This window comes from Euprymna scolopes, chromosome 6 (genome assembly GCF_053919585.1).
Source record: "Euprymna scolopes isolate OS-2025 chromosome 6, ASM5391958v1, whole genome shotgun sequence".
NCBI classification, from domain to species: domain Eukaryota; kingdom Metazoa; phylum Mollusca; class Cephalopoda; order Sepiida; family Sepiolidae; genus Euprymna; species Euprymna scolopes.
In genome coordinates, this window is record NC_136487.1 from 67,851,407 (window position 1) to 67,861,406 (window position 10,000).

Here is a 10,000-nt window from a genome sequence, read left to right on the forward strand (position 1 = left end):
GAAACCGAAACAAACCTTATGCAGAATTCTTGAGAAAATGAATCATTAAATAGATGAGTGGAGTGAAATCAGCTATTATCGAAACTGAAACCAAAACCTGTGTAGAATTCTTGATAAAATTATTCATAAAAGAAATAAATGACTTGAGTGTCATTATCTATAATTGAAATCGAAACCAAAACTCATGAAGAATTCTGGGTAAAATTATTTATCACGAGAGATGGAAGTTCATGACAATTAAACGAATCACTCGGATGTAAGTGTGAGCAGAAAATAAATAACACACGTGCTAACATATTAATATGTAGATGATGATATTAATAATATTAATAATAATAATAATAATAATAATAATAATAACAATAATAACAACAACAAAAACAAACTCTTATCTATATTACTTTGAAAAGTGATGCGACCATGTGGATGCTAGTTGCCACTTAAAATTCGAGGGAACACCAATAGTCGTCGCCAGCTAGAAATCAATGGTAAACGGCTCATGTGAGAAAGAAATGCCATTTGTAAAGCTTATTGAAAGATATAAAGAGTATTGGAAATCTGACGAAACTTGTTGTCACCCAAACTTCACCGGTATCATCACTTAATAACCTCTCATAATTACCTTTATGAGAAGAACTGAGTAGTACAAGAAATAAGATGCTAGATATGACCTTAAACTATATCCGATGGTAAGACTCCATCTTGCGGGCTTTGGGGATTGTGGAGCTACATCTTAATTGCAATTACTCCCAGGTCCACTCTGACTCGGAGTGGTAGTACCTGTCAGGGTGTCAACTATGGGTTAAATAGAAACCAACTTGAAAAAAAGAAAATATATTCTATTAAAAAAAAATTCCTCAAAATCACTGGATTCGGCATTAAATAACCTAAAAAGGGGTAGGATGCCGTAAAACAAAAACACGCAACCAACAACAAAAATAATAGTAACGATTGGTCAAGGGAGATGGAATGTCTGAGAGATAAAGTATACCCCCATTTGAAGGATTACGTCCCTTTTAGAGAGGCTTAGTGTTACCAAAATCTTAGGAAGAACAGTGGTCGTTGCGAAAAGCAACCAATGGCAGGCGTCTGTTGCAATAATTATTTGCAACGGTTAGCGAACGAAGTTAAGCGTGGCCAATATACGCGTTAAACCAAGATTAAGAGATGAACAAACAATTTAGAATCTTGAGAATATCTCTCGGTTGGAATCTCTAGATTAGCGAGTTCATGTTTGGCCCAGGTTGGTTGACCTATACTTAGCAAAATCAAAATGAAAATAAAACTGCAAAAATAGATGTGAATGTCTGTAAATAGCATTTGTAAATCTGTTAAATATAACATGCGTACTAAAAATATTGCGATTTGTTTATATCTTTTAAATAAACGGAGCCTGTTTTAATGATGGCTTATCTAATGCGTTACTAAATCAGTTTTAAGAATAATTAGTTTTCTGTTGACCGATTGAAGACATATTGTCGGGCGGATCTTGTAGAGACCGGCATTACAAGTGGATTTATTAGATACGCATTAAGTAGCTTCTTGTAGCCTGTTAAGACCATGGATATTTATTTTAAGGGTGCCTGAGCGTGGAAATTTTGTGGCAAGAATTGTATAATCTTTAACCACGCGTCTCCTGAATCGGCGTTGTTAAATACCAGTGGCAACTGGAGGTTAAGGACGACTGGAAGAAATGCTGAGATAAGCGGAGAGCACATACAGCGCCATTGACTTCCCAAATGGTCACCCATCTGGTACTAGCCAGTCTCAACGTTGCTTAACCTCAGTGATCTGACGAGAACCGATGTGTCAACGTGATAATGCCGTATAGGCAAGAACACACGCAGACACACACAGGCATAGAGATCTTTTCTAAGCAATTAATTAATATATCGATCATAAGATAAGAAAGAGCCAGAACTACACGGGGATTGAAGAGAAAACAAATTTGGGAACAAATGCACAAGCACGGATGAAAAAGAAGATGAGAAGAAAGTGTTAACGTAGAAGAATAGATAATAGGAAGAAACATCATAGTCATGTTTATTATTTACTCACTAGGAGTAGTCACACTAGCCATCTTCAAAGATTGCTTTTTGAGAACAACTTGTGGTGTTTCCTGGAATCTGAGTAACAACAAGTCTCCAAAATTTCCAGTATTCTCCAACTCTTTCGGTAACCTTTGCAAAAGAATTTGCGTTATTGCAGCAGCCACTTACTATTGATTTCCAGCTAGGATTTGGGTAGCAATAGGCCCACACTTAGGTTCCAGTCCTCTTTGCACTAATCCAACGGAGGTCTGGCTAGTGCTTTCTCTCCTCAGTCTTTCCATCCTCCTTGATCCTCATTATTTCATCTGGTGTCCGTTTATGGTGACACTCACAAAAAGGGGGCGGTATCTTACAATTATAAGTGTTTTGCATCTGTATATATTTCTGTGTCCAATTTGTGTGCAGTTTATGCGTGGTGTTAAACTCCACATTCTAGGGGTTTCCCTAATATTTCTGCAGTTTTCATTATTGAAATTCGTTGTATCTTCTCTGCCCCCACTTATTGCAATCTCTCCAATTCTTTGTTGTTATTATTATTATTATTATTATTATTATTATTGGCTCACAAACATCATAAAGGATCTCTCCTGGAAAACAACCTATGGTGTTCCCTGGAAGCTGAGTGACAACAAGTGTCCCCATTTTTCCAGTACTCTCCCCCACTTGATATCATTTGCAAATGAATTTGCATTATAGCAACAACCGCTTACCATTTATTTCTCGCTAGTAGCGGATATTAGTATCCATTGGAATTTGAGTGGCAATAAGCCTCCCCAAGATCCCAGTTCTCTTCACACTTGTCTAGTGGAGGCCTGGTCAGTGCTCCCTCCTCGGCCTTTCATCCTCGTTGATTCTTCTCGGCTATTTGGTATCATTCTTTTTGGGAGCGGTGAATGAGTAATGGGAGGGGGTGGGGGAACGGATAGAGAACTAATGGATAAGCATCTTCAATGTTCTTGGGTTCATGTAACGCTTCTACATCTGATTTTTCTGCAGCAGCTCGTCTTGCAGTGCCTGTGATTCATGTGTATTAATCTCAGCATTCAAGGGTTTTCCTTAATATTTCAGTCGTTTTCCTTATTGTTATTCGTTGTATCTTTCCAGCCATTCCTCTGATTCCAATTTCTCCCATTAACTACTACTACTACTATTACTACTACTACTACTACTACTACTACTACTACTATGATTATTTACTCATAACGAGTAGTCACACAAGCCATCATCTAAGATTTCTTTTTGAAAACAACGTGGCGTTCTCTGAAGTCTGCCCAGTACTCTCCACCTCTTTTGCTAACCTTTACAGATGAGTTTGCGTTATCGCAACATCTTTGATTTCTTGTTGGTAATGACGATAAGTTTTCACTAGAATTTGGGTGGAAATATGCTTCCCCGAGCTCTCCATCCATTTTGCGCTTATCCGGCAGAGGTCTGGCTAGTGCTTTCTCTGCCTGGTTTTTCCATCTCCCTTGACCATCCTCACTTATTTGGGGTGGCGCCAGTTTATGGTGACATCCACACACAAAAGGGCGGAGGCAGGGTAATTTACAATGAAATAGTTTCAGTTTTCATTATTCCATGTGATGTTCTTTTGCGTTTTACACCGGTAGCGGTTTTTTGTATGCCCGACTTGCGCTTTTAGTTCATGCATATTAGTCTCCGAATTCAAGGATTTTCCTTAATATTTCAACCGTTTTAATTACTGTTATATGTTGTATTTTCTAAACTCTCCCTCTGATTCCAATCTCTCTCATTCTTTTTCCAAAGTTTTCCGGCATTGTTACTTTTGCTCCTATTATTATTATTATTATTATTATTATTAGTAGTAGTAGTAGTAGTAGTAGTAGTAGTAGTAGTGAAGGGTGAAACATGATATAAAGGCCAATAGGCGAAAACAGTAACTTCCATGAGAGCAAAGAGTAATTGTTGACGCATGAGGGGATACGGCTTCGGCAATCTGTTCGACGAGCACATTGTTGTTGTTGGGCTGAGATATGATTCTGTTTAGCTCTCTGAGTTCAACATTCCCAAGCTTTACCTTCTCTCTGACAAGGGTTTAGTTTATTGCTAATCGCTCGAGAGGCTCCTAAACAGAGAACGTCGATAGGGACAACTCTGTTAGTTGTTATAGGCACGAACACGCTAAGCATGGTGCGAAACCTACTGAAGAGGAAGCAACGTAAATACATTAAAACGAAAGTAGATTTTTTTTTAAATGAAGTAAATCTTTCAAAATAATTTGTTCAACATGAAACATAATTGTAGTAATTGAGAAGTTCCTGATTTGTCGATAATCGCATAACGTTTTTGATGAAATCGATTAGATATAAAGAGGATTATGTATATCGTTGCTCTTATTTCTGATTTAAAACATTTCGAGCAAAACTTTTTATCTTCGCAACGCGTAGTTTTAACTGCATTTTCATTATTATTAAGCACTTGAAAACCAGTTATGTCTGTCTTAGCCCATCTCGCGATTGTCTTTTTCTTCTCTATTTTAGAAGACGGCGCGAAAAACGAATGTTTATGTGACGCATTGTGACCGACGGAGGATGAGGTTCGATTAGAATTGACTCTATACGAAATTAGTTTTATCAATTTATCTACCTAATTATTTTTCAAGTATATTAGCGAATTGTCATAAAGAGTGTGGTGACAGATAAGAAAATAAAACAAGATATCTATATATCTATAAAAGTGAAAGTGTTTGTCTGTGTGTGTATCTGTGTGTCTGTGTGTGTATCTGTGTGTCGGTGTGTGTACATTTCCCTACGCAACAACTCTGTCAATTTTAAGTCTACAGACTCAAAATTTGATATACAAGTTACTGAGATTTTGAAAAATCGAGGTGATTCGTTTTCGGCCAGACATTTGGCGATTAAGAGGTCAAAGTTAACCGATTTGACCTTTGAGAACTCTACCAAACTCCTCCGACAATTTTCGGTCTAAACACTTGAAATTTTAGATATAGGTTCATTGTACATGGATCTAACTTAATAACTGTATGAGAGCCCCAAACAATAAATTTTTAGGGGTCATAATAGGAGTCAAAGTTTAAAAAATTGACCTTTTTTTTCTCAACATACACCTCCAAATACCCGAGCAACGCTGGGCAACGCTGGGCACCCATGCTAGTATGTATATATATATATATATATATATATATATATATATATATATATATATATATATATATATAAGTGAAATTGTCTGTGTGTGTGTGTGTGTGTCTGAGTGTGTACATTTTACTACAATTTTCAGTCTACAGACTCGAGATATGATATAAGGATTATTGAGATTTGGGAAAATCTTTTTAATCAGTTTTCGGCCAGAAATTTGGCTGTCAAGAGGTCAAAGTTCAACGGGTTTACCTTTGAAAACTCTACCAAACTCATCCGGCAATTTTAGGACTACGTACTTGAAATTTTTTATGTAGATTACTTGGACATGGATCAAACTTTTTAATTTGATTTGAGCCCAGAACAATTAATTTTTAGAAGGCAAAACTGAGGTCAAAGTAAAAGAAAAAATTGACCTCTGCGGTCTCTACCAAATTACTCAGCCAATTTCTAGTCTAAACATTTGAAATTTTACATAAAGTATAATCAGACATAGTGCAAGCCTTCCATCGTTTTTTTTTTTTTGCCTGGAATTTCGCTACAAAGGGATCAAAGTTCAAAAGATTTGACCTCGGTGGTCTCTAGTAAACTATTAATTTGAAATTTTACATTTGAACGGAGATTACCTTTTATTTCAAGCTTGAAGCATGAAAGACCAAAAAGTAAGCTAACGGACAAAGTCGCTTTTCAAGATTTGAGGCCACATCTTTAAATAAAGCAAGAAAAAAAAAACGTGAAATCTAAACGGAAATTATGTTAACCAGAAATACATAAGCCGATAAATATCATTCGTGCAAACACAACCGCAAAGGGGAAAACTTATAGCATATGTAAAACTTGAACGTGATAATTTGACTAACAGTTATGTGAAACTCTAATGTGACCGAAAAATTATATCTAATACTCAAACGTGACCTGCAAACTAAAATTAAATGTCAAACTCCTAAGTGACCGGTAATCGAAAATTATATATCAAGCTCAAACGTGATCGCTAAATGAAAATTATATGTTAAAATCTAACGTGACCGGCAAACGAAAATGAAATGTCAAACACTAATTTGACCGGCAAATGAAAAGTATGTGAAAATCTAACGTGAGCGGCGAACGAAAATTATAGGTCAAACACAAGTTTTACATAAAATTATGTCAAGCATAATTGCAACAGACAGATGAAAATCTATATTATACTTAACCGTGTCAATTAGACGCAAATTATATGTGAAACCTCGAGCCTGACAGATAAACGAGTATTATATAGAAAACTCAAGCCTGCAAGGATAACAGAAATTATATGCAAAACTAGAGTGACAGACTATTAACAATTATAATAGAATTAATAATCCGATTGATATAATTGACCAATATAAAATATTTGAAATACAATAGGAAATTTAATGGTTATAATTAGGGCTATAACAACAGCATATTCTTTTCCTTGTTTTGATCCTCAGGTATATATCCATTGATATCTTATATGTTTTTATGTAGAGTGATGTTGTTCTAGGTTGATTAATTGTGTCTTACTGTGTCGGATATATACTCGAGAGTCAAAATAATGAAACAAATATGCTTTTATTCATAGCTTTAGTTATAATATTGCTTTTGAACTGATCAAGTATAAAATATAGAGATATTTGAACACTGATTAAATAATATACTGTCATTTAATCTTCATCGACTGCTTTTTTTTTATTTCCAACTTAAAACCTGTAAAACTAAACAGTCAGCCGACGGACAAAGCCACTTTCTAAGATTTGAAATAACCTCTTGAAATAAAGCAATAAAAACAATGCAAACGAGGTTGAGTAAGACATAGGGCTAAGACTAGTTCCCTCCCTTGCAAATCCATGATTCAGAGTTATACATGGTAACAAATGCTAGAGATGTTTTAGAATAAAAAAAAAGATGCTGAAATAAAAATAAAACTTCCAAATCATTTCTATTAAATTTTCTAAGGATTCCATTCTTCTGCTGATATTTCGGGCAGAAGGAGGTGCCTCTGTCCACAATTGGAAAGTGTAAATTAAACTGAATCCTTTGAATGTCGTCTACTTTGCCCATTCTTCGTGTTCACTCTATTTTTATTATATTTATTTGTATTTTAATGTGCTGCTTCTATGAATGGATGGAAAGCGGCACGCATGCGTGTGTGAACGAAAAGAAAAAGAAACGAAAAAAAAACTCTGGAGTACAGTTAAACTCCTTGAAATATGTTCAAAATTAGTCCGGTTTTTTATTCACAGATACGCCATTATTTTGGCTGGTTTTACTTTTTTTTTATTATTTTTACTTAGTGTGTATTTCTTTTCTTTTTTTTCTTTTTTTAGATTAATAGTGTTTTATTTATTGCTATTTATTCCGTCAACACGATTTGTCTGGCTCTAATTTAATGGTGGAAATAGCTGAAATGGAAAGTGTTTTCAAAGCATGGTGGCATACCGAAAAGAGGTGTAAAAATAAAGAAAGTGGTTAACAACGAGAGAGAAAACTATATTACTTGAATGGTAGTAGAAAATAGAAAAAAAAAGAAAAAAAAAGAGGAGTGAGTCTCCAAAGAAGTGAGTCAAAACGTTTGAAAAACCAAAAATGAGAAAAATTACACCGGAGGAATGTTTAAAAAAAAACGAAAAAGAAGAAAATAGCGATAAAAATAAAAATAAAAAATGAAGGCGAAAGAACCTAAGAAGATTAATACACACACACACACACACACACACACACACACACACACACACACACATATATATATAGATAGATAGATATAGATATATATATATATATATATTTGTAGTCATCGGCATACAGTCCTGTTTCGTTGTATCACAACTCATCAGTGTCGCTAGACTAGCACCTCTCCCAAGCCGAGGATTGAATCTAGAACTATCGCGTGGACAGTCAACAGTTCTACCGATCGACCCACGGGAGCGGCGCCCGTAAATTATCTCGCCAAATGTCTTTTTTTAAACAAACATTCGTCCACCACTTTTACAGTGCTCTAACCGCTAGTTTATAAAAATAAATGAACCTCGCCTTTTTCAGCCAATTAAGTAGCGAGTGAAATTATTTACGACAGGGGGGGGGTAAAATAGTTGTAGTAATCGACTTATATATATATATATATATATATATATATATATAAAGAATTAGAGCAATGAGAATAAATAATAGATAAGTAAAAGGGCAAAACAAGGACGAAACAAAGACAAGAAATCACAAAGAACACATATTGACACTTATAATATGTGATTAAAAAGAAGTAAAGTATGTTAACTGAATAATAATAAGATGATGATGGTGTAACAGACGACAACGAAGAAGAATATGAAAGTTTTAAATGAAGAAAAAAATATGAGATTATCATTAAATAAAATGAAGAAAAATGAGAAATATAAAAATAATAAGTAAATAGTTTGTAAATAAAAGTAAAAATATAACAAAAAATAAACGAAGAATAAGAAAAGTGTACAAATAAATAAAAAAAATAAGCAGAAATTTACATGTCAAAAATAGTGAAAAAAGAAATAAATAAATAGAAATAAAAAGATCCAGATGAAGCTATGAAAAGAGTAAGACGAAGAGTTCGTGGAAGTAAATAAAATGTAAAAACAAACACAGATCAGCAACACAATATAACATTTGGGGGAAAGCTATTAGTCAGAAGAAGGATATAAAGAGAATTAATCGTATTGGTTGTCGTTACAGTAGAAAAAGAACAAATAATTAGTCGTAGTGGTAGTAGTAAGAGAAGGAAAAAAAGTAAAAAACGAAAAAGAAAACTAAAGAAGCAAAAAACGAAAAAGTAAACTAGATAAGTAAAAAGAAAAAAAACGAAAAAGAAAACTAAAGAAGAAAAAAGATAAAAACGAAAAAGAAAACTAAAAAAGAAAAAAACGAAAAAAAAACTAAAGAGGGAAAAAGAAAAAACCGAAAAAGAAAACTAAAGAGGGAAAAAGATAAAAACGAAAAAGAAAACTAAAGAATAAAAAAGAAAAAACCGAAAAAGAAAACTAAAGAAGAAAAAAGAAAAAAAACGAAAAAGAAAACTAAAGAAGAAAAAAGATAAAAACGAAAAAGAAAACTAAAGAAGAAAAAAACGAAAAAGAAAACTAAAGAATAAAAAAGAAAAAAACGAAAAAAAAAACTAAAGAAGAAAAAAGAAAAAAATGAAAACGAAAACTAAAGAAGAAAAAAGAAAAAAAAAACGAAAAAGAAAACTAAAGAACAAAAAAAGAAAAAAAAAAGAAAAAGAAAACTAAAGAAGAAAAACACACACATAAAACAAGCATACAAAAAGTGTGCGAGGGGGAATAAAATGAAAAAAAAAAATTAATGTTAATAAGAGGGAGACGTGTCGACGACAAAAGAATCCGAGGATGAAGAGAAGAAAGTAACGTATCTATGGCCCTGAAGGTGAGTAATACTGCAAGAATAACGACGATGATGTAATGAATTTTCAAAGTGCTGGGGGGGGGATAGGAAAAGGCGTTTGGAAACAGCAATTATATTTAGCAACATTTATTCCAGCTACTCGACATAAAATTATAAAAAATAGAGAAACCACTTTTACATTAGCACATTGAAACGTTCTTAACAAGCATCTACAATGTTTCGCGCATCGAGAAATTGGACAGAAAAAAATAAGTACAACTTTTAACGTAAATACACACCCGTATTGAAATATACATGCGTATGCATAACTATATATGTGTATGTGTGTGATATATTAATAAATTGGAGTTGTTTTCCTATCCCAAAACGTCTATAATCGCAGGCGTCAATTCTAATATAGTAACCCTTTCTGTCAGTACCAGTTGAATATTTATCGACATT

General features: G+C 33.8%; 1 protein-coding gene across 2 annotated transcripts in view; it reads right to left on the minus strand.

Annotated features, from left to right (window-relative positions):
- Nucleotides 1–10,000, minus strand: part of LOC145277680 (uncharacterized) — a 683,502-nt gene that overhangs the window by 30,531 nt on the left and 642,971 nt on the right. The window lies entirely within an intron of this gene.